This window comes from Aythya marila, assembly GCF_965140915.1.
Source record: "Aythya marila genome assembly, chromosome: 1".
Lineage (NCBI taxonomy): Eukaryota > Metazoa > Chordata > Aves > Anseriformes > Anatidae > Aythya > Aythya marila.
Genome location: NC_139042.1, coordinates 77,254,229 through 77,279,276, shown reverse-complemented (window position 1 = coordinate 77,279,276; position 25,048 = coordinate 77,254,229). Strand labels below are relative to the sequence as shown.

Sequence of the window (25,048 nt, the reverse complement as noted above, 5' to 3'; positions counted from 1 at the left end):
TTTCATTATTTGAGAAACAGTATTTGATTATTCAAAATTTGCCTGCAGACTCCTACTAAAAGTGAACATGGGAACATAAGAGAGAATAAGCAACTGCTTCTCACTTACTATTTCCTCCTTTGAGTGCTTTATTTTGCAATGTTAACTTCCCCTAATTTTTTTTATTTTATTTTTTTAAGGCAGAAATAAAACCATGTTTTAAAACAAATTATTTAATCCACATGGAAAGATTTAACTTAAATCCAAGTGATAAAATTCAGAGCCTCTGTACTATGTTTTAATGCTTTGGTATTTCCGACAAACTGTGAAGAAATGAAACTCCTGCCTTTTCATGTTGCACATTATTAAAAGCTTTCGCATGTTATAATTGCTCAGTCAGTATTTTGAAAACAGCAAATCACACGCAGTACAAAGAGGAAGGTTTTCACCTTTTTCCTTTTCTCTTTCTTGCTAGGGCTTTTCAAAGATAGAACAGCCAAAATCAGCTTGCAAGAGGGGTCATATTTATCTTCAGATCAGCCATTTCTGAGACACGACCAACTGTTCCCCCTCTCCAGACTCAAAGGCAGCCATGCTGGGGCAAACTGAAGCAGCCATTTCTTGGCCTAAGGTTTCCTTTTGCTCATGACAACTCGCCTCTGGGTGATGGGGGTTTCTTGGTGACGTTTCTGTCTCAGCCACAGCACGGTTGGTCTGCTTGTGTCCCTGCCAGCCCCTGCCCAGGGCACCACGGCTCTTGGATGGAAGAAGTGGCAATTGATGGTGCTCAGCTGGTCGCTTCTCTGGGCGTTGTTGCACTAAGCTGTTGGTGAGATCACTTTTTCTGTGCATAAATCACAGAATCACAGAATCATCTAGGTTGGAAGAGACCTCCAAGATCACCGAGTCCAACCTCTAACCTCTGACACTAACCTCTAACACTAACCTCTAACACTATCAACCTCTAACACTACCAAGTCCTCCACTAAACTGTATCACTAAGCTCTACATCTAAATGTCTTTTAAAGACCTCCAGGGATGGTGACTCCACTACTATCCTGGGCAGCCCATTCCAATGCCTAACAACCCTTTCAGTAAAGAATTTCTTTCTAATATCCGACCTAAATATCGCATATCCTGGTGCAATTTTAGCCCATTCCCCCTCGTCCTATCACCAGGCACGTGGGAGACCAATCCCCACCATACAAGGGAAACCAGCTAAAAAATAAAAATGCAAGTTGTGTTTCTCCATAGGAGCCTGCATGCAGGAAAAAAAAAAAAAAAAGAAAAAAGGAGCTTTTCAAAGTTATTCATTCCCTCCTTTTCCCTAGGCTCCTGCATGTATGAATTTGCATGTTAATTTTCTACTTTGTCACTGATTATACTCTATTTTTTGTTCCTACTTGTCTTTTTAATGTCAGTTCTTGCCCTTAAGCATGACTGACAGATGATAATTCATTTTCAAAGAGAAGTTCTCTTTGCTGTCCAGAAAGGAAGTCTGGTGGACATGCAGTGCGGGAGGTTTCATGGGTGAATAGTTGTGATGATCCTCACATCTCTGGCAATCTTTAGAGCAAATTGAATGTTTCTTGAAGATGGTGCTATTTTTGTTTAGTGTCAGGGATCTGCCAGTTAACACCATGCTCTGTTTAGTAACTCAGAGCCTGTTGTCTTTCCCTCTCTCTACAAAAGCAACTTCCCTTCTGTCTCTTTCCACCATTACTACTGTCTCTGTGATGGAAACGAACTTCAGAGAGCCTGCGAACGCTAAATAGATGAACATGTATACCACCCAGAGAGAAAACACAGAGCAAGCAGCCTGTTTCTTCTGTCCTGATGGCGTCTGGAGGTGGAGGAGAAAGGCTAGCAGCACCAACAGCTCCACACACCACCTCTGCGCCTCTCGCCAGGGAAGCAGCCTCTTCCACCTCTGCAGGTGCTCATTCAGCCACTAATGACACCTCAGTGTGTTTATGGGGCTGGAACAGGCTGGAACAGGAATTAATGTATGGGTACAGGAACAGGAGATGTTAATGAGGCTGCAGGCTTGCTGCCTGAGTGTAAAACATGACCCACGGGTCTCTGCCGGGCCTCCGGCCCACGCTTAGCACCAGCAGGCCCTAACACATGCCCAAGGCGGTGTTTTGTGTGTTGTGACCTGCTCTAGGGAAAAAGTGAAAACATCTCGACTCCAGCACCTTCTGCAGTAAAATGTTTAAACCTCTGAAGACATTCTTCACATCAGTCAAGACATGAAGTCATTCTTCAAGTCATTCAGCCACTATTTCCTGGGTAGAGAAGCGTGCCTGCCTGGTGTCGCACATTGACTCCCATTATCAGCTGCGTGGCACTGAAGTCAGTGGCATGTCAGAAGATGACGCTTTTCTGCTACATCTTTGTGGGATTCAGGCTGTCTCTGGACCACTGAGCTGCGTGTAGGCCAGCTTCCTCACCCAGAGACATGTGCGCCACACATGTCCTCATGGTTGGCAAGGCAGGCCCATGTGGCAGAAAGTGCTGCAGTGTTACCAGCCCAGATTAGTATTGTTCTTCTGTAAAAACCGACTGCCTTGACATTAGGGGCTGTAGTTGAGTACAGATGCCTGCACTGTGTTACACTCCGTCTCCAGATGTGCTGTGTTGTAATGACACTCTAAATGGCAATATTTTACATTGGAATAAGGTTGCAGAAAGATGTTTTTTAAAGGGTGTTTCAAGTTCTGAAGGCAGTGCTCCCATAGGACGAATTTTAAGTAATTCTTACAGTAGCATATATCAAGTTTAAAATAGAAATCAGTGGGGCTCCTTATGCTGTCATGAGATCTGGAGCCTGCTTTTCAGTCTCCCATGTGCACAGCTGGCCCGCCAGCCTCGGAGCTGCCAAGGGAGTGAGAGCTGCTGGGGAAACAGGCTGGGTTCTTCTGGGTGTGGGTTTGTCTCTGTCTGTGTCTGCGTCTGTGTGTCTGTGTGTGGTTTAAGCACCCTGACCATTATTTCAATCTTGCAGCTCTTCTTGGACAGTTTTATTTATTAAAAAAAAAAATTGTTTGTTGTTTTCGTATCTACATATGGGTTAGCAAAATGCAGTTGAAAGCACAGCTAAGAATAAACAGTGCCATTGCTTTGTTGTGCTGTTCCTCTTTTCGCTCTGTTTCTCTGGCAGTGTTCAAAGACTGCAACACTCTAGGTATCCCGCATTGTAGTTTCTTCCCCGCTAAGCGAAAGAGTTAAGTTTAGGGCTAGGTTATGTTTGTGGGCTGTGCAAAGTACCTGCAATGCCCTTGTGAAATTGGCCAACAGGGTTAATGTTGCCTGCATACCACAGTGACGGATGTGCCAGAATAACCTGGCCAGACACACTTGTGTGCCAGGGGCACCTGCCCTTGCAGTTAGACTTCATGAAGATGGGCAACTTGTTTTATGGTGCATTTATTCAGTTGCTTTTTCATCATCAATGACTGCTTTAGTTTCCTCTTTGAAGTTTTATAAAGTCCTGTGAAGGAGGCAAGTTAGGGAAATATGGCTTGATCCAGGGGAAAGATGTTGAACAGATGATTGACATTACTGAACCATGGCATTGCCCATGTCTACCGCTTCCTGCTTTCTTGTGCTCGAGCAGTGACAAATTCAGACAGACACCATCCAGTCCTCTGTGGTATTTCAGTGTTGCTGTGATCCTGCTGCATCCATTCCCTGAGTGGTTTTTCAAAACTGCTTCAAGCTCATGTTTCTATAGGTGTGTCCCAGCACTCTGTTCACTTTTCTGCTGTTGTGCATACTGAACGGTGACCTTCACACTGTCATGCATCATTTTCATTGCACTAAGTGCACCAAAGCGAAGCCATTTACTTTCGCATTCAGGTTTTCCCAAATGTGCTGTTTATGAGAAAAATAAACAGCTCCACAACTGAGAAAAAAAGATAATAATTTTCATCCACATTGAACAACACAATGCTATTTGTTATTTAAATACAATTTTTGACTACTGTCTTAACACAACATAATAGCAAACATCTGAGGAAATAGTACATTGATCAGAAAGTATTCAGGCAGTACATCAGTCAGTCTGCCAGTCTGTATTTATAGTTTCTAGGTTTGGCTAATAAAGACTTATTATTGCTTTAGCATTTACACTGAAATTATTGCTTTGTCACATTAATGTATTCCATACTGCTTTCATGGTATATATTAGCCATATTTAAATCTGTATATAGCTTATTTTTGCTTAGTTTTGTTCTCTGTGTGCAAACTTTCTCTTTTCCAAGCCGGACAAAACCAGGGGCTCCACATGCCTTGGCGGATTCTGTGAGAATTCTCTCCTTATCGCTCTGCAAGAGAAAGCTTTGGGACTTTAATTTATTCATAAATATTTCAAAGGTCTTTGCTCTCCTCATTATCATTTTTGGTTTACACAGATAAAATGTCGATGGTTAAACATTTTGTTTCTGCAAGAACACGGCTCATTTGAAAACCCTCTGGAGAGGGTTTAGCTTCCCATCGGCGTGGAAATGGCTGCCGGCTCCTGGCAGCCCCCAGGGCCATGGGGCGCTACCTTGGCCAGGGGTGTGGCTACAAGTAAAAGCCCCCAAATGGGTGATCAGAGTGAAGAAGGAAAAAATATTTGGGTTCTTGGATTGTCTTCCCTCCTCAGCATCATCCTCCATCCCAGCTGCTGATGGGGTAGGTGAGCAGAGTGTCCTGCAGGTCCTGGCCCCATGGCCTGCCTGGCATGAGTACAGTGAGGGACAGATTAGTGGGTCGAATGGATATGTGCTGGCCTCACTTTGTGGTTTTCCCTCCCTAGACACTGCTCTGTAGGCTTCTGCTGGGACTTCACAGAATTTGTGGAGCACTTCCTCTGTAGCACCTCTCTTCTGTCAGATTTGGCTGATGATAGCCAGATGCTGTCAGGCAGGAAGAAGCGAGGTAGCCTTGTTTCCTTAGAAAGTGGGCCTAAAAAGGGAAAAAAAATGTCTTGAGCCCCCTTTTCCCAGTCTTTTGCATGAAACTTTCCTTACTTAGAGCTGTAAATACCTCAGGGCCAAGAGCTCTCCATGTGTGAAAAGCTGAGAAGCATCTGGGGTTGCTGTCACATCAGTGGTGCTAGCAACACTGGCAACAGCTATGCGAATAGTAGGCCAGGTTGATTTTCTGTAGGATGGTTTTAAAGACAAACTGATAGCTAGTAGTGTTGGAGTTTAGAAGTTTTTGTGACATTGATGGATTAAAACATTTAAAATAGCCATTCCAGCTGGTTAAATGGAGTTTTTTTTTTAAGCCAGCAGGAAAGACCTAGCAGCAAACACTGGCCAACACAATCTGTGCCAGTACTGCACAAGTTTCGTAGCAAGTTTTACTATAGAATAACACTCATGCTTTCCTTTTTTAAACCTTTAAATATTGTTCACTTTCAAGCATGCCAGTGTGCTTGAAAGTGAACAATTTTGATGAAAATCTATATAGAAAGATTTTTTTTTCCAATTGCTTTTCAATTCTTGGCGCAGCCTGTGAAGGAAGTGAAACCAATCATGTTTGTTTGATTTGGGGAGGGAGCAGAGGTGGAAGAGAAAGCTTGGGTCATAAGTAGTATGTTTTGCCATGTAAATCATTCAGGATTTTGTTGCTTGAAAATGAAGCATTCCTGATGTTATTCTAAACAGAGTATTTTAAACACACCCTGTGGTAGGCACAAATGGATGTATTTATGTGCATCTATCAAACATATGTATTATGTGACCTCGCATCAGGAGAAGACTTTGTTGCTTCTTTGTGCTGAAGGAAAGATTTTTTGGAACCGCAACCTAAAAATTGTCAAGTGCTAAAGATCTGAATGCAATTCTGTGGTTTTGTTCACAGAACTTATTTTTAGATTGGCCTGTCTTTGCCTCACTGAAGAAATAAATCACAAATCATTTATGAACAGCAGATAATGAACTGCAAAACTTCAGGCTGCATGCCCTTATCACAGGCTGGTGGACTTCTCCTGGAAGCGTTATGAGCTGATTTCCACTGATGAGAGAAGTTGGCTTCAATTGCAAATGCATTGGACTCAACTTCACTCACAGACTCTCCCTTTTTTTTTTTTTTTTTTTTTTTTCCTTTGCCTTTTCAAGTATTTCTTCTTTATTATGTTTTCATTTTTGGGGGTAGGCGAAGAGGCTTGGGTACCTCTCCATTCCTATAGAGTTGGACCTGGAGCTGTGTAAAGCAGATGTCACTGGTACTGGCAGCATCAGCCTTGTGCAAGTTGGGGGGTTGTGCTGAGGTCCAGAGAGACGATGTGGAGATGGGACCTCCTCTGCTGGAAGAAGGCCTTTCCACATGAGGGGCTACACTGTCTCCTCTCATCCACCTTCATTGCCACCTGTTGTAAAGTTACAAGGACTCTGCTTAATTTCCTGTTATTGTTTTTTTGTTTGTTTCTTTTTCCCCAAATTACTAAAAATATGTTTTGGAGTATTTAGGTTCGTCAGCAGTGCACTTACTGAGGGAGGTGCCCCAAACACACCCTGTCTGGTGTCCCCAGCCAGGTGTCCCTGCCAGCGGCACAAGGCATGAGGGACGTGAGGGGCTCTGCCTTTCCTCGGGTGCACAGAAGGTTATTCCCTGTTTCTAGCAGCTGGGAGCTTATCAGAAACTAGATACAACAGTTGCCTCAGTTTGTCCGTGTCTCTTTCTGGATCCTGTTTTCAAACTGGGAGGAGTCATTAAACCATAAGTTTAACCTCAAAATTAAGTTATACAATGAAAAAAAACAACAAACCACCATTTCCCCCCATCTCCCCATCTTCCTCCCCCTCCACTGATTATCCTCATTAAGGGATGTCACTTTATTGTGACTGTACTGTAAATCAAGTAACATCCAGGACAATCACAGAATGGATCCAGTTAATAAGCAGGCATTTGCCATTGCTAGGCTGGCTTTTGCATGCTTTGTAAATTTTACCGAATATATTCAGCAACTCCAATTGTTTCTGCTAAGTACCATTGGCAGTCCTTGTACGTGTAGCTGCGCTTTTTAAAAAATATTTTAGCATTCTAGCTCACACTGGCAGCAGTACAATTTGGTAGTATTGAATGTGAGACTGTGATGTTTGTCAGCATTTCAAGAAATTCATCAAAAATTCCTGTGGGGTCAAGTCCTCCAAAATATGACAATGAATCCTGGGTGATAATTAACAAATATATTTATTTTCAGGCTTACTGAGAAGCTTAATTTCAAATTTATTTTTTTATTTTTTTTATTTTTTTATTTTTTTTATTTTTTTAAAGTCTTTGAAGTATTTTTGCACCTTTGCAAAGAACATTTTTGAAACTAAAGCGTGGTGAAATGGAAAAGCTCACCATTTTATTTGGAAAAATCTGCAGCCCATCAGCTTTGTTGAAACTGCTTGTGTATTGACACAAGTATTTGAGTGGTACAACAACAGAGGAGCAAAGCATTTTGATGTCCTGACTACATTTGTGTGCACATCACATGCACCAGAAGGTCTTGATGGAGTAGTTGGCCCTTGGTGTCCCTGAGCCTGGCTACACCAGTGGAAAGGTCCAGTCCTGGGGGCCCCCAGGTGTGCAGCTGCTGCCTCAGGGGTGCTGAGGGGTGGAGAAGGCCCCAGGCAACAGGGGGGGCCACAAGGACGCCCCCACAAGGATGGGATTGCATGGAGAGTGACACTGCTGCTACGTGTGACTTGGACGAGTGGCATGGGTCCTCCCAAACAAGCCCAGTTGAGAATTAAAGATAGCCTTGGCATCCTTGGCACCAGGTGAATCTGTTGGATGCCAAGAAGGTTTCCTGGGGAGAAACGTCCTGACCCAGGGTGAGTATTTTGGCAAATGCTGTGAACATGGTATGACCAGGGTGAGGACTAAAGTCCAGCAAAGCGAGCAAGAGCCAAGGCTGCTTGCTGATGCTCTCTGGAAATGGCAGCATGGCAACTGCTCAGTTTCCTGTACAGCTGTCCATTTCACTTATTGGATTTTTTTTTTTTTTTTAATTCCTCAGATTGCTTCCTTTGCTGTCTTAATCACGCTGAAAAAGGTCATTTTGAATGTTGTTTTAAAAAGAATTTAATCTGACACAGGCCAGGACTGAGTAAATAAAATTTCTTTTTGAAAATGGCTGCTAATGCTGTTTCCTGTTGGCTTCATTTTATCCCCTATTACTTACCATTAGAAAACACAGCATACGATGCATTTCCTAGAGAATCCAACTAACGTGTTTGCTTTGTTATTCATCATTATATGCAAATCTCTTTATTGTTTTACTCCGCATGCTTGCTTTCTTTGAAAGCTACCACTGGCACTGCATCACTCTGACACCCTCCTGTAGCTCATACTTACTTACACAGGCTTGTGCCAGTAGGTGCCATGCAGAGATGGCACTTCGAGGAGATGACCTGCAGGTCAGCTGGGGGGTTATGTTAAACCTGGGTATCCATAAATCTTAGCTTAGAGTTTAATTGTTAACAGCAGCACCGGCGCCCAGTTAATGGGCTCAGCAGCACACCAGCAGAGCAAGCTGCAGTGAATTTTGCCTTCCAGATAGACCAGGAGCAGCAGCAGCAGTACTTGCCCCTTGGAGGAAGCCTATCCATTAGGATGCCAGGACTTCCCTTCCCTTTTATTTATTTATTTATTTATTTATTTATTTATTTATTTAGCAGCTTCAAAATTCAAAGATGATTATAGGTAAACTTTAATTCATAAGGTATTTCCCTACCAGCTGCTGTTTGCTGAAAGGGTGCAGGCTTAAACCTGCCATGGGTGGCTTTTTGTTCCGACTCCGTGTTGTTGCCATTTGTTCTTAAAATGTCCTTTCCAGTTTGCTAGAGAAAAATGCATATTCAACTACTGGGAACTCAAATTCATTTCATGGGTGAACCTGGCATCAAGAGGGACAATTGGGGTGCATAGGTCATTTGAGATGACCCAGGCTGTCCCACTTGTTGCCAGTCCCACCAGGACAGGTATAGCACGCGTGTCATTCTGTTAGCTCCCTGGTAAACCTCAGATATCCTAAAGTGCATTTAACATATGACTAGATGGTTATGCTTAGAACCCTGTTTTCCTCCCAGAGTCTATGCACATTCCCTGATGAGCTGAGTGCTTCGGTGCCTCTTTTTTCCCTCTGAGATCACCCAGTTACTAGGGAGGAAGAAGACAGATGTAATAGGCTTATTCTAGAAAACTTAGGTTATTGATTGCAAAATCAGAAGCATACTCACTACACAAGTAAATAGAATTCAGTTCTGGGTGTTATTTGACTGTGAAGATAATCTGCAATTGCTAGAGGACTGCACCACTTCATCCCAGAGACCTTTGTGAAACTACCACATCTCTGTTCTTTTGGTAAAGATGCCAGCTCCTTCCCAGAGATACTTTACTTAACTCTGGATCAGGATGAAAGCAGCTTCTCATCACATGTCTTTTCCTGCCTACTCGTGGATTCATGGTCCCTGTTGCTTGGAGCTGGTTCCAGAGCCACAAGACAATATAGGTAACACCACCTGTCTTTGCTCTCTTGAAGCAGTATCTGTCCTTAGGAAGTGCTCTGAATTCATATTTCCATTGCATTCTTTATTATATTCTTTCAAGCTGGAGGATATATTGCAAGTCACAGGATCTTCATGATGGCAAAATTTTATGTATTTTTTTTATCATGAGGATAATTTGTAGTGCATACTATGTATCAGGCGTCTATTTAAAAGAACATTTCAGACCTGTGACATTTATTAAAGGCTCTCTATATTCCCTCACTTGTCCCTGTGAGCTTTCATCAGTTTGGGAATGCTGGATATCATAAAGGATCTCACAAAGCAATTGAAGAAACTTGGTTGTATGTAAATAGCCTCTTCCTTTGCACATTTTTAATGTTGTGTCTGACTTGCTGCGTAGTGAGTGCCATGGGCAAGGACAACTGCTTGGGCTTCAGTCTACAGTGAAGATGGCAGACTTCTCTTAGTCTTAAGAACACTTAGGAAAAACTGCCATATCTGTGACATTCCCTGATTCAAGATTGTCCGCTTTAGGTTATACCTTCAGTATAAGTAATACGTAGGTCTGAGGCCCTGCTTTCTGTGAAAAAAGCTTTGCATTGCCTGTATTAAAGTTAAAAATACCTATTGATACCTACTGATAGCTATTGATATTCCACTATATTGATAAGACACTGCAGGGGAGATTCTCCTGATAAACAGAGATGTGGGTTGATGTGCAGAAAGCACACTTACATGGGCTTCAGGGGGAGTGGTGCACCCCAGATCAGGCCCAGCAGGTGGGGGACAGTCCTGTGGGGCGGATGAGGAGGTTGGTGTGGATGGGCTGAGTCACAGGTCTCCTGCCTGGCCCCCTGCACCATCCTCCCGCTGGACACAGAGTGATTTTAGCTGCAAAGCACTGTTTTTGTCTGGTAAGGGGAGCGCTTGCAAGGAAGGTGGATCAAAGGACCTTAGTAGCTCCAGATGAATTGCCACACACCTCGTTAATCAGCTAATAAAATGCAATGAATATCCTGCACTTGGAAAGCCAACTGAGAGGCCTCGCAGTTCTTTATGCCGTGAATTTCCCACTTCGTCCTCATTTAACCTTGATGTGCAGTGTTTTTTATTTTTTTTTGTTATATTATTTACGGAAACAAATCTTACTGTAATCCTTTCTTCTTCAGCAGTTGGTAGCATCCTCAGAAATAACAATCAAGTGCAAATCAAAAAACAGAGACACGTATATTTTTGGAGTTTATTTTACAAACCTGTTTGTAATGGCCAAAGAAAAAACACAATTAATAAGGAAGCAGGGAGTGGAAGCAGCGTTCTTTTATCTGAATATTTGTTTTGGCAGTGATCTGGAGTTCTCTGAAACACTGGCTTAATTGTCTCTTGAGTTTGCCAACTGTAATTTTCTCTCCTATTATTAGAAATAAGGGCATTTTTTGGTTCACTTGAAGAGATTTATTTTCGTAGCAAATGCATTATGTGGATACTGTTAATGTAAAAATCCAACATGTTTCTGTTAACATCCTGCATATAAATATATTTTATGGATCCAAGCCCTGAGATTTAACTCCTAAGGAACATTAATGCATCCTGAGCCAGACCATTTGTGAGGGGCTGTTTCCTGCCAAGAGATCCCCTCTGCGGACCCATACATAGCCCTGCAAGCATCTAGGGTTTTAAAGGGAGGGAAGTGTATTCAAACCCTTCTGAGCCTTCAGAGCATGAAAACTTCCCTCTGGTGGAGGAAGAGTTATGTCTCGTACACGGGTAACCTGTGTATCAAACCATAAGCTCCTGACTGGAAGTGTGTGACTGCTTGGTCTTAATTTCTCAGCAGCCCTGGGCACTTTATAGTTATGTATTAGACTCTTAAAAGCAAAATCTGAAAGCAAGAAAGGGAACCATTTTTAAAATTTTTATTTTATTTTATTTTATTTTATTATTTTTTTTTTTTTTTACATTTGATACGGAACCGATTGAGTTTCTCTTCTTGTTTTCTCTTGGGTAGCTGTCACAGAACTTTTTCCATAATGGAATATTCAGACTACTGCAGATATTAAGAGTATAACCAATTAAGACTAAAACACCATCTATTGCCTGAGTTGTGATAAAATTATGAATGCTGGCAAGATGATTTCCTTTGCAGAAAGATTATCTGGGAGTAATATCTCTGATGATGATTGTCAGCGTGATGTGAATGAGTGCAGAAGGTGAAATAAGAAATCCAGAGCGTCTGCCAGAGAGGACAGCTCTGCTGTGTAACTTTGAATCTTGGGAAGCTGAAGGAGTCGTTTGAACAGACAGACTTAGCAAAGTATTTTTGCTAGTGCATAAATATTCACAAATATTTCATGACAAATACTTCATGAACAAATGAAGTAACGTCCACGGGTGCTTTACCCAGACTTTCCCGAGATTCTTCAAAAAAGAAGACTTCCCCTGGACCTCAGGACACGTTCTGCTTTTGACTGACATGCTTCAGTGTCTGAGGGCTATTTCTTACAATTGTTCCATGTCATCAGAAAAGAAAACATTCAATTTTATAATGGGGGAGAGAATGCAGTCTTTAAAACCACCTTTCAGCTTACACTGTTTGTTTTTCTGGCAGTTACCTATGACCATTTTGCTTTAACAATTTCAGCATGTTCCCCTTTCTTGTTCCTTCCATCTTTTCCTGTATTGTTTCTTGCTTAGAAGCAAGATTTAAGCCCTCAGTGTTGTTGTTGTTATTTTTTCCACATTGAGGCATTTGCCAGACTGAACTTAGAGTAGCTGGTATCTTTTGCAAGACTAGCAATCTCCCTAAAAATAGACTATGAATCAAATTAGCATTTAGCAGCTTTTGTCATTATCTGGTTGGTGTAAGTTTCAAACAGCTCTTTGTAATGAGATTTCTGTATTTATAGTCATCTTGCTAACTGAAAATGTTCCTAGGGACTTTGTAATTTTATGCTTTGTAACATTACACTCTCTTTCTTAATAGCGAAGGACAAATTTTGTTAAGCTGCAGTTAAATTTTGTAGTATGTATCAGTAAAACAGTGGCGGAAGAGAAATAAATTACGTGACCATTATAGCTTTTAAATGTAGCATTTACTGCCCAGAAAAGCAATTAAAACTTAATGAAACTATGAGTTTGGGAGTATTGCAATGGATAGGTTGGATGTGAGTTGCATTATTGTATTGCTACTGCTTAGTAGTTTACTGTGTTTGAGTAAACCAGCTGTCTGTAACACTCTGTGCACATGTTCCTCGCCTATGGCAAATGCAAAGTAATTCAATTTAGTTTAGATTGCAGTGAAAGTACAATAACTCAAGTCATATTACTTTGCATTTATCTAGGTCTAAAAATATGTATGAAGAGGTTACCACAGCTGGCACACAGTGGCTTGTTAACTCTTGTTAAACAATAAACCATGAGCCTGAGCCCTTAATTCTGCCTCAGAAGGGAATCCCTAAAAAATTATCTAAAACTTTAAATATCATAAAATCCCTGGTCATTTTATTTCATCTTAGCAGGGAGTACAATAATACCTTCCATATAACCTGAAAGTAGTTTTTGTGGACTTTAACATTCTTTGTGGATCCGCATAAACCATCAAAAATGTACTTTCAGTTTATGCAGTGCTTTGAATCCAGCCATTGCAAATTTTCATTAAGAACAGAACCTGGAAATAGGTTCCCAAAAAAAAAAAAATAGGTTGCCAAAAAAAAAAAATAGGTTGCCAAAAAAAAAAAAAGTGGTTTCTGTCATCCTGAAACTATTTGGAAATTTGGGATGATTTCCTGACTAGGTTTGGATGGAAAAAGCTTTCAGGCTAAAGTGGTAATTGTTATGCTTTGACCAATTACCTTGTCATTAGGGTGCTCACAGATGATAATGGAGGATGGGCTTAAGGCCAAGAGGACTTGAAGCCCCATCAATCATCTCTTGAGAGAGTAATGCAATCTGCAAAATAAAGGATTTGGGGGGCTATCTCACTCCTTATCTCTCCTTTTGATTATATCCCATTAAAATAATGAAATAAAATACTTAAATATTCGCTGAGCCAGAGAAATAAAGGGCGAGAGTGCCAGCGTGCTAGTGCTTAGGGCACTTGCCTGGGATCCAGACCTGGTTCAGATGGTTCTTTGTGGTGTAGAGCAGCTGGCAGTTTGTGACAGCATAGCACCTTATACTGCCACGGCTGCTGCTCTGTTCCCTGGGCTTTCTGAAAACAAGTCCAGGGCACAGCCATTTCAGTGCAAATGCAACATTTAGTTCTTCTTGCAGTAAAACTATGGGTTGCTTTCCTTTTTAGCTTCAGTGAGAAAAGTTTGAAGATTTTATTAATCTATTTTTAGTTATTTATTTATCTAGTTATATTATTTATCTATTTTTTTTTTCAGTGTAACTTTCATTTTCCTCCTGATAAATCACTAAGGTAAAAAAACAAGTAAGCAGTTATTCACAAATAAGCAATTCAGATCCGTTATGACACTCAAATAGGTATCCTCAGATGGGATTTATTCTGTGCAGTTTTGACTCAAGTGAGGCTGTTTTGTTCATCTGAACTGTGTGGCGAGCTTTCCAACTCTCACGTGCCACCCTTTGCTGCTCAGCCTGGCTAAAGAGGCTTTTTACACTGCGTAGCAAACCTGGCATTGTGATAAGCTTTTGAGATGTAATTATGAAATCAATTTTAAAGAGTTGTGTTAATACAGCTGAAATTTTTATGGCAAAATGGATACAGTCTTATCTGTCCATTTAATACCTCTGATAAGATTATAGCGGGTGCTGCAAACTGACTCTGCTCTGTCTGTCTACTGACTGAACCCACTGCTGTGATCACATTTTCATAGAATCATAGAATCATTAGGGTTGGAAAAGACCTCCAAGATCATCTGGTCCAACCACTAATATCACACACTAAACCATGTCCCTAAGCACCAGGTCCAACCTTTCCTTGAACACCCCCAGGGACAGTGACTTCGCCACTTCCCTGGGCAACCCATTCCAATGCCTGACTGCTCTTTCTGAGAAAAAATGCCTCCTAATTTCCAACCTGAAAACCCACAACCATTTTGCATGTAATTGGAGAGATCTCTGGTAGATATTGATTTTTTAACTTCTCTGAAAAACAAAACAAAACAAACATAATAAGCTCATTTGCTAGAAGCTGGAAAACTTTATACTAGAGGCAGGGAGCAAATTTTCTGTGAGGATGTACAAATTTTTGTATCCCATGAAAGTATGTGGTGGGATTCCTGTAACTTGATGTGTTTAAAGTAAGGTTGGCTTTCTAGCTGCCATATATTTGAATTCTTTTTTTTTTTTTTTTTTTTTTTTTTTTTAGCACTTCCTTTCTCTTCCTTTCTTTTAATTGCTATGAAAAGTTAAAATACATAATTTCAAGGGAAATGATGTTTTAACCATGTTTTATTTTGATTAAATTAAACCAGTTTAATACAATCATGTCATACTAATTTTTAAGTTTTTACTTAATTACTGTATAATTGTGGAGCATTATTATTTATCAGAAAATCTCTTTCTAGTGGAGAAGCTTTCCAATGGAAATATGTTATCCGCTCATGAAAACCCATAGCCCAGAAATAGGGTAGATGAATGTTGTGAAACTATTAGAATTCAAAACCTCTGATTTTTTTTTTCAAATAATTTATTTTTGTAGAACTAAGTTTGCAAAGTTCGAGTTCCAGAAGGATACAATGATTTTCATTGTTCACTGTTGGTATATGGCATTATAAGAATGCATGACATTTTAAAGAGAACAACAGCTTCCTTTTAAAACTAGCATTTAGTTCAGGAGTAACACTGCCCAGTGAAAGATCACAAGAACAGTAGCAAGGCGCATACTAATACTGGCTTGAATTTATAGACTGTATATTCTGTCCTCCTTCCTAGTAAAGGCAGGGGGGACTGAGAAGAGGTATCAGTTGTGCTGTAATTCTTGTAGACTCTGAGAGTACAACCCACCACAGACATTTTGTTTAAAAAAAAAGAATATCCCACTAAGGTCAGGGGATATTTGAGCAACCTGTAGCAGCTCATGCCCATGCCTGTCACTAGCATGAAGCGTGGCTCTCTGGCAGAGACATGTCCACATGTAGGACAGAGGCTTGTGTTTAAAAGCACACGTGAGCGTCCTGTGGTGGTGAAGCCCTTAGGAGAAAGGAGGCAAGGGAAAGGCTTTTCAGCTTCATTTTTTTTTGTGTCATACAGTATATATGTTTCTGTGTTGTGCTGTTTCCCAGTCCCAGGTTTTGCTTTTATTTTTGTCTGTGCTAGCAAAGGGGGAGATGTTAGAGCCATTCCGGGAGCAGTGCTTCAGCTGGGGGAGCATCACAGCCTGGGGAAACAACGGAGAAATCTGTTCATGTCTGTCAAAAACAAAAACACCTTGGGAAATAATGAAGTGCATATTTTAAAGCATCATTCAGGTTAAACATCACCTTTTTCCCAGCCTGCGTGGTATCTGAACCATCTTTAGTTTTGTCCTTTCTTGGAGAAAAAAATGTGACGCTGCCTCTTACCATGTGTTATATGGGGGAGAATGAGTTTTGTGTGGTGGCAGGGAAGCAGTCACCTTGTCCAGCCATGCTCCGAGATGCCCCCTCCAGGGAAAAGGAGGCATCAGGGACCCTTGCAGTTACCGAGAACCTTCTGATGAATGCTGCAGGGCACTTTCTGATGAATGCTGCAGGGCACTGGGAAAAGTTAGCAAGAAAATGGTGGTATTTTTCAGGAAAAATGAGACTTCTGTGAGCTTTTCCATTTACCAAACCTATGCTTCAGGGCTGATGCAACTCATCTTTTGGAGGCTTTGTTCTGTTGTTTTTTTCCGTGTGGTGTGAAAATAGCTAATCCAGCTCTGGTGATCACAACTTAGTTCCATTATGGACGCCAGGTGTCTAGCTTTCCAGCAACCCGAGCTGCAAAAGTTCATGGTGTTTTTTTTTGTTGTTGTTGCTGGTTTTTGTTTATTTGTTTGTTTTGTTTTGATTTGTTGTTTGTTTGTTTGCTTTCTCTCTATTTGCAGACCAGCATAGCAAAGACAGTAGGGCAAAAGTAGGGAAAGTAGGAAAGAGCCCTGCGTGGTCAGTTTGGGGAGGGCAATTTTGGCAGGGCTGCAGAATCAGGGGAAGGTTGCAGAGCACCAAGGTGCGGTGTGGTCTGTACCTCATTGGTGAGGGGGTTACAAGTATCTAAATTCTGCAGATAGGGCAAGTAGCTCAATTTGTAGTATTATGCCCGGAAAAATCACCTTAGAGTGCGTCAGCTAATGTGTCCAGTGCAATCCCAGAGAGCAAGGACATGATGAGCTTAGTGGGATGAAAAGAAGAGCCACAGCTCAGCTGCAAACTAGAGACAACTTTGGTGGGCTGGGATTCAGTTTGGTCTTGGGGAAGGTCTCTCCCTCCCATTTTTTTTTTTATAACTTGCATGTTTTGGAGTTTGGCTTTTGTAAATGCCACCACGAAAGCCCAACTCTACAAGCCTATGTGTTACTAAAAGAGGTACCAGCCTTCAGTATGTCAGAAGGTTTCTGTGACAGAGGGAGAACAGAAGGAGGATCTCCCAGCCAGCACTGGGACCTGAAAAAAAACCCACAGGCTACACCTTTGACAGGAGTTGCTGTGGCAGAGCTGTCCTTTCACCCTCTACATCGACTTTCCAGCTGGAAATGATGCTGACCACAAAACACATCTGGGCATGGCAAAAGTTGGACTTCCCTCTGCAAGCAAACAAGCAGCATCGCTGTGCAGAAGGCTCTGCATCTGCTGCTGTTCCAGATGTTGACACAGCTCTTGGGGCCGGCAGCGACGTGTGCGGGTGAGGCCATCCCGTGCTGAGCGAGCCCTTTGAACACAGGTTCCTCTGCAGCAGAGCACACTCCGAGGTGCCTTTCCTGCACAGCCAGGGCTGGTATCAATTAAATGATTTTGCTGAGCATTTAAAGCAGTTAAAAATAAATGAGCTGTAAAAATAATAAATGCAATTACAAAAGGACACAATTACAAAGACCTTCCCTCACCTTGTTCCTTTCCTGTTCAAGGACTAGTGGGTTATCTGTTTTGATGGGATGGAAGTAAAGTAAGGACAAGGAACAAATGAAATGAGTTTCTCCTGAGTTCAAGACTTGAAGAAACCTAAACATCTTAGACCATCCTCTTTTCCAGTGTCTTTCTTTGCAGAAAAACACCAGAACTATTTAAAAAGGTGCTGTCAACAACAAGGAGCAGAGCAAGGGAAATTTCTTGTGACATATTTTTCATCAGAAAATGTTTCTGCTTTTTCAAAATGTCTGCAGAGTTGAAGATCTTTTTTCATTTTTTTAGGAAGTTACTTCTTACTGGCCTTACAAGTGGTTTTGTCTCTATTTCAGTTTTGCTTTGTTTCATTACCCTTCTGTCCCAAATTTCTTGGTAAATTTAGGGCTTTTGCATTTTCCTCTCTGTATGTATGTGTGTGTGTGAATATGCATGTGTGTGTATGTGTATATGTATTTCAGCTAGATATTATGTTTTGTCAACTCTTAAATTAAGTTTGTAGTGTCTTTGTGCTCATAGAAATATGGGACTAAGCATTGCTGTTTTAAATGGGGCATTATACAATTTTGCTCACTCTAATTCAATTACTGAAATCCTCTCTGGAACTAAGCCAGCTGTGGAGCACATGTACCAAGAACCTCAGGTAGATGTGTGTACATGACAGTCTTACCATCGGTTTTGAAGGAAAAAGCTAGGAATACGAATAAATACTTGCCTACCTGATCAGAGCCATTCACTAAAAGTAAATGACAGCTCTGGATTTCTTGAGACTTCTAACTGCTTAGGCCATCATTTTTATCCTGAGAATTAAAAGCTAAAATTATGCAAAGCTTCTCACTTGCAGCTTTTAAACAGCAGAGCTGTTTAAAGATCAGTATGATACAGTGCCTCTCTTCAGATTCACTGCCCAGAGTTGCCCGTGTTGCTGCCCCAGGAAGCAGATGCTGGTTCAACCCATGCCTGCTGTGTCTGCAGCATCGAGTCCATGGCCACCAGCTCGTCTCAGGCCTGGGCACCGTGTGGAGTGGAGCAGTACTAGGAAGGATCCAGCGGGTCCAGAGGAGAGCCATGAAAATGGCCAGAGGGCTGGAACGCCCCTCCTGTGGAGACAGGCTCAGGGAGCTGGGGCTGCTCAGCCTGGAGAAGAGAAGGCTCTGGGGAGACCTCATTGCAGCCTTGTACACAAAGGGGGCTTGTAAGGAAGATGGAGAAGGACTTAGATCAGATCTTAGGAGTAAATTCTTTACTGTGAGGGTGGTGAGGCACTGGCACAGACTGCCCGGAGAAGCTGTGGATGCCCCATCCCTGGAGGTGTTCAAGGCCAGGCTGGATGGGGCTTTGGGCAGCCTGGTCTGGTGGGAGGTGTCCCTGCCCATGGCACAGGGTTGGAACTGAATGGTCTTGAAGGTCCCATCCAACCCAAACCATTCTGTGATTCTGTGAGACCTCAGACAGGAAAATTGTTAGCGGACTGTCAGTATCAGTCTTACAAATGGTAATGTTTATGATTTTAGTGCAGTATAGCGGCAATAAATGCTGCAAAGTTAAATAAAACTAATCCTTCCAAGTGTTAGATTTGCATTGGGAGAACTCTAGACTTAGCACCCTTCTTCATATTTTGATACAGATTTTTTTATTTTTTTTTCTCTTGGGTTCAGAAGAATTATGTTATACTGAGCATGACAGAAGAAAAGCCTGGGCAGGCTCTCTGAAGAGTGCCAGAGGAAACTTCACAACGCTGCAGAGACTGCTAAAACAGGTTGAATTACAGTTGCAAGCAGTTCCAGTCCATGGGTAGTGTGTGAATTTTGTCTTGAGCAATAAGCTCAAGTCTCCTGTAGAGGAAGGAATGCGATGCTTTCAGGTGGACCTCTAATGTGAAGTCTGACCTCACTGTGATAAACCCACAAGGATCCTGCTTCAGGGAGGTACTTACTTCAGTAGACTTTCATAACTTGCTGCAACACAATAATGAGGAAACATTTTCTTTGACTTGAACATCAGCATAGAGGATTGTAGGGAGATTACCTCACCTTGATCAATACCTAGAGTATTTCTGTATATCGAGATATATGACTTTAATGCATATTACACTGTTATAAGGTTGTTAAGACACTTGCCAAATGTTGAATGCATTAGGAAAAGGGTCTTGTATCTTGTATTATGCTGTAATATTACTTGTTAAGAATGGAAAAATATGTTCTTGCTAACACACTTGTAGATTAGCCATGGCAATTTGCTACAAAAAAATAAAAAAATTTAAAAAAAAATTGCGTTTTTTTTGCATAATGATGCAGAATCCTGCACTGATTCTTGTTAAAAAGGCACCCTACAGCTTCACCTTCTTATGCCTTATGAACTTTCCTCCATTTGTAGTTACAGCAGTGTCACCTGTATAGGATAATAGAAAATAATCTTGCTTTGCATTGTTTCATACATTAAATAGCAGAAGTTACTGAGAAGGTTCAGAATTTGGCTAGCAATGACATTAAAATTCAGCCTTTTTACTTCCCACATGCTCTTGATAACCAAGGTGAGTCACTGGTCTCAGTTTTATTACATCCCATTTATGGATCCCATCAACACTAATGTTGAACATGAGGATAAACTTGATGTGTCATCTTATTAGTGCTTATAAATTTTAAATGACTATCATCAACTTGCTGAAGCACACAATAAAATAATTCTCATGTGCATAACTTTTTAATAACAGGAAGAAGGAAGGATGAGCTTGAGTTTAGCTGTTATGTATTGCTGAATGCTTTGCTTTAGCTGCTTGCAGTTGCAGAGGCCCTTTGTTTAATTCTATAGTAGCCGTGAAAACTTCTGAGTGCTGCATCTTTATTTATTTATTTGTTTGTTTGTTTATTTATTTATTTCCCCAAAGGACAGAGGGGTCCTGTTTTAGCAGCATATAACACATTCCTTTAGGATTCTGTGCTCATAAAGATGCTGAACAATCTTAGATCAGTATCTCTCTTTAAAGATTACAAATTTGTATTAAAGACTTTTTGTATTAAAAATAAATAAATAATGGAAATATTCCACTGCAGTTAAAGATAACTGAAATCAGTGAAAGTCTTGAGATGGAAAAAAAATTGAGTGTCCAGATAAGCTTTTCTGGCTAAAATGCATTAAGAGCAAACCAGATAAATTGAAGTTTTCACCACCCAGATGCAGAAAGGACCAGAGCACATTTATTATTGGTAAAGGAAGCATAGCACATTAATAATAGTCATTTCTGGTCCTGTAAGAGCAACTGAAGTCAAGAAAGCTTTCACGGAAGTGATAGATATTTAGAATCTATGAAATAAGCTTTTTTCATTATAGGGTTCATGTGCCAGATCATCACACTGATCTGATCTTTGTCTTATAGAGCAGGGACTGTCTTCTCCCTTAACACTTGTTAAATACTGTTCAGGATTCATTTTAATTATTTTATTATTAATTTATTTATTTTTGGTAGGGGGGCAGGAACAGATATCTTTGACATCAAAGCTTCTGCTGTTTGTTGCTGCCAACCTGCAGAGGTCACCTTCCACTGAGGACAGGTTGGCAATAGTTCTCCCCTTAATTCTGAAGCTCTTTGAGAAGTCCTGAAAATCTAAGTGCAGACCTTTTCAGTCAGCTTGAAGCCAAATAATCACTCGCCTGACAGGACAAATTCCAGGAGAGGGAGGCTAGAAAGTGAAGGTTAGTGACAACTGCTCAGTGATACTTGTAGCAACCTCTTTTGCAGTGCAGATGTAGAACTGGATAGAGAACAGGAAAATACTCTGTGGAAGCATTTGCACATTAAAAAAAAAAAATTAAAAAAATTAAAATAAAAATCACACTTTTAGACTTTTAAGCCAAATGAACCTTGTGATTTGAGTATTTTTGACCAACTCATGCAGATATGGAGAAATCTGCTGTCAACAATAGCCTGTGTTTATACCTTGCATCCTCAGGATTTCATCCAGCATCTGTGCTCAACTCTCTTTCCGTTAACAGGCTCAATTTTTTGTTCCCAAGAGAGTTTATTATCACTGTGTCTCCAGAATTGAATAGTGATTTTTTTTTATTTTTTTTAAGAGCTGGTTAATCTTAGGTATCACTATAAAGCTACTTCGCCAGTTAAAATTACCCACTAACACTTGGTGTTTGAGCATATTGCTGAAGCAGGGCAGTCAAAGTCAAAGCTGCATGCTGCGTCAGAGGCGACATACATATTAATGTTGGATGCAGCCTCTCCTTATTCTTGCCTGCGCTGGCATAGTGGAGGTGAAAAGAAGGGCAGCAGAGAGGTCTGCTTATAAGGACTTGGAGCGTGTCTTCAGCTTAAGATTTCTCTGCCAGCAGCTTGCCTGAAGGATCTTCCCAGGTAGGTGGCACTGAGGATGGTGCTGGATGGGGTCAGCACCTGTTGGTGTGGCCTTGCCTTTGTCAGTCTCTTCAGGGGGAATTCCTCATGCACTTGTGCTTCCCCAGGAATAGCTTAATGGAACGGGGAAATATCTGTCTGCCTTCCTAGTGGTGGCAGCCTTTTGGGCACAGATGTATGGAAATGCAGTTCTCCATGCTCTGATTCTGCAGTGAGCCAAGCTTGTTGGCTGTGATCAGTGCGTCTCTGCCTGGCTGGGACTCTCAGCTTTGCAGTGACATGCAGGAGGTTCTTGCTGATGTGTTTATTGGATTCTGGTTGCAGTCTATTTCTGAAAACCAAAATCTTTATATTGTCTCTTGCATTTTATATGTTGTGGTTCAACTCCATTTCACTGATACTCGTTAACTTCAATATCTTTACATCACATGCTCTTAAATCACCTCTCCTGCCTCTGGTCCCTTCACTTTTCAGACACGTAGTATTAGAAATCCCTAAAATATCATCAAAATATTTTAGGGGGTTCTTTTATGTTAACAGAGTTTGGGTCAACTGCAGTAATAAGTAACCGTCTGATTAAAGTGAATTCATCTTTCCCTGCATATTCATATTCTCTTCATAAGAATGACCTTTCTAAATTCTCTATATAAAATGCACAGCTTGAAGTTAAGAACTGGCAAGAACTTTGGCCTCAGACATTATGGGAAAATGCTGATCCTCCCAGGGAGATGCTGATGTTACATTTTATTCTTCTGCTTCCCTTTTTTTCCTGTCATGTGAGAAATCCTGTTTGTACTGAACTTAAAATCCCTTTCAGCTTCCAACAGAAACTTAATGATGTTGATTTGTTTGGCTTCTCAGGCCGTTTTTAGGAAAACAAAATATTTGGACCCAGGTAACAGATAAGCAGTAACCCTCTGTTTTTAAAACACCGCATATTCAGGATGGGGTAATGGGGCAATTCTAAGACCTTTGGCAGGACAGAGGTGATAAGAGCTTTTTTTAAATGGCATGTGCTAATATTTTCCCATAGCTACTTGTAACAGTAAGGACAATCGAGCCTTGTGCTTGTCTTAAATTTCGAATTGTTTTCATTGCTGTCCAGCGGGAGGGAGATGCATCGCAGTTTTCTGGATTGTATCAGGGTAGGTACTGGCGTTTTCACAGCTGAACTGAGCTGCCCTGGAGTGAGTTGTAGTAGAGTAAGAAAGAAGTCAGGCTGCAGAGCTTGTCTCCTTGCCAGTTTTTGTGTTTACTTTTCATTATGATTAAATGCCTGCAAAAATAAGTTGGTGATTGAATCCAGTCCTTAATGTGAAGGGACAAAATGGAACTGGGAGTAGGAAATGTCACGCCTGAATCCCTTAGCCATTAAATATCAAAGCTTTTGGTGGTGTCCCCTGCTGAACCCTTTCTCCTCACTGGAGGCCTGTGTCTTTGAGATAAGGTTTTAGGGAGTAACCCGCTTGGAGGGTCAGAGCAAAATCTTTGGTTTCCATGGAAGAAGGCAAAGTGTTCTGCCACATGGGAGGGGACAGTCAATGTTTGGGCTCTTGTTGGGAATGAAGTGCTAATTTTAGCAGTGTCAGACCAAAACAGGACCGCTCTTCTGTCATGGGTTGGAGATGGCTACCGTGGTGGTGTGTCTGCTTCTCCGGTCCCAGCAGAATGTACTGGCTTCATTGCAGGACCTGTCATCCAAATATCACAGAATCACAGAATTGTAGGGGTTGGAAGGGACCTCGAAAGATCATCGGGTCAGACCCCCCTGCCAAAGCAGGTTCCTTAGAGCAGGCTGCCCAGGTAGGCGTCCAGACAGGCCTGAAATATCTCCAGAGAAGGAGACTCCACAATCTCCCGGGGCAGCCTGTTTCAGTGCTCTGTCACTCTCACTGTGAAGAAATTATTTTGCGTGTTGGTGTGGAACTTCCTGTGCTTTATCTTGTGGCCATTACCCCTTGTCCTGTCCCCACAAACCACTGAAAAGAGGTTGGCCAAATCCCTCTGTCTCCCACACCTCAGGTATTTATACACATTGATGAGATCCCCTCTCAGTCTTCTTTTCTTCAGGCTGAAGAGACCCAGATCTCTCAGCCTTTCTTCGTAAGGAAGATGCTCCAGGTCCCGTATCATCTTTGTGGCCCTCCGCTGGACTCTTTCCAGGAAATCCCTGCCTTTTTTTGTACCGGGGAGCCCAGAACTGGACACAGTACTCCAGGTGAGGCCTGACCAGGGCAGAGTAGAGGGGGAGGATCACCTCCCTTGACCTGCTGGCCACATTCCTTTTAATGCACGCCAGGATCCCATTGGCCCTCTTGGCCATGAGGGCACACTGCTGGCTCATGCTGGCTCATGGTCAACCTGTTGTCCACCAGGACTCCAGGTCCTTCTCCTCAGAGCTCCTCTCTGGCAGGTCATCCCTCAGCCTGTACTGATACATGCGGTTGTTCCTTCCCAGGTGCAGGACTCTACACTTGCTCTTGTTAAACCTCATTTGGTTTCTTCCTGCCCATCTCTCCAGCCGGTCCAGGTCTCACTGAATGGCAGCACAGCCTTCTGGCGTGTCAGCCACTTTTCCCAGCTTTATGTCTTCAGCATACTTGCTGAGGGCAGACGCTATTCCCTCATCAAGGTCATCGATGAAGATGTTGAACAAGACTGGACCCAGCACCGACCCCTGGGGAACACCGCTAGTCACAGGTCTCCAGCAGGACTCTGCGCCACCGATCACCACCCTCTGAGCTTGGCCAGTCTGCCAGTTCTCAACCCACCTTACTGTCCACTCCTCTATCCCACACTTTCTCAGCTTTGCTATCAGGATGTCATGGGAGACATTATCGAAAGCCTTGCTAAAGTCAAGGTAGATGGCATCCACTGCTCTCCCCTCATCTACCCACCTGGTGATGCCATCATAGAAGGCAATGACATTGGTCGAGCACAACTTCCCCTTGGTGAATCCATGCTGACTACAAATATGCCCCTCTGAAAACAGCTCATCCCTGGGGCTCGATCTGTATCATGCTCTGTTGCTACCCTTCTTGTCTCAAGCCCTTTCCCTATTCCTTGTGGTAGGCAAGGGTAGGTTCATCTAGTCTAACTCCAAATGTTTCAATGTCTATGTCTATGTGGGAATTATCCACCCTGATGCCTCTTTGCTGTCAGCC

At 41.9% G+C, this 25,048-nt stretch overlaps 1 protein-coding gene across 3 annotated transcripts in view; it reads left to right on the top strand.

Annotated features, from left to right (window-relative positions):
- Window positions 1-25,048, top strand: part of ARHGAP6 (Rho GTPase activating protein 6) — a 312,049-nt gene that overhangs the window by 58,332 nt on the left and 228,669 nt on the right. The window contains exon 1 of one of the 3 annotated variants that reach the window (XM_082775530.1): window positions 21,803-21,884. The exons of the other annotated variants lie outside the window; for them this stretch is intronic. The gene's annotated coding sequence lies outside the window, so the exon portion shown is untranslated. Of the gene's footprint in view, window positions 1-21,802; window positions 21,885-25,048 lie in introns of those variants that run through there. 3 annotated transcript variants of the gene reach the window in all.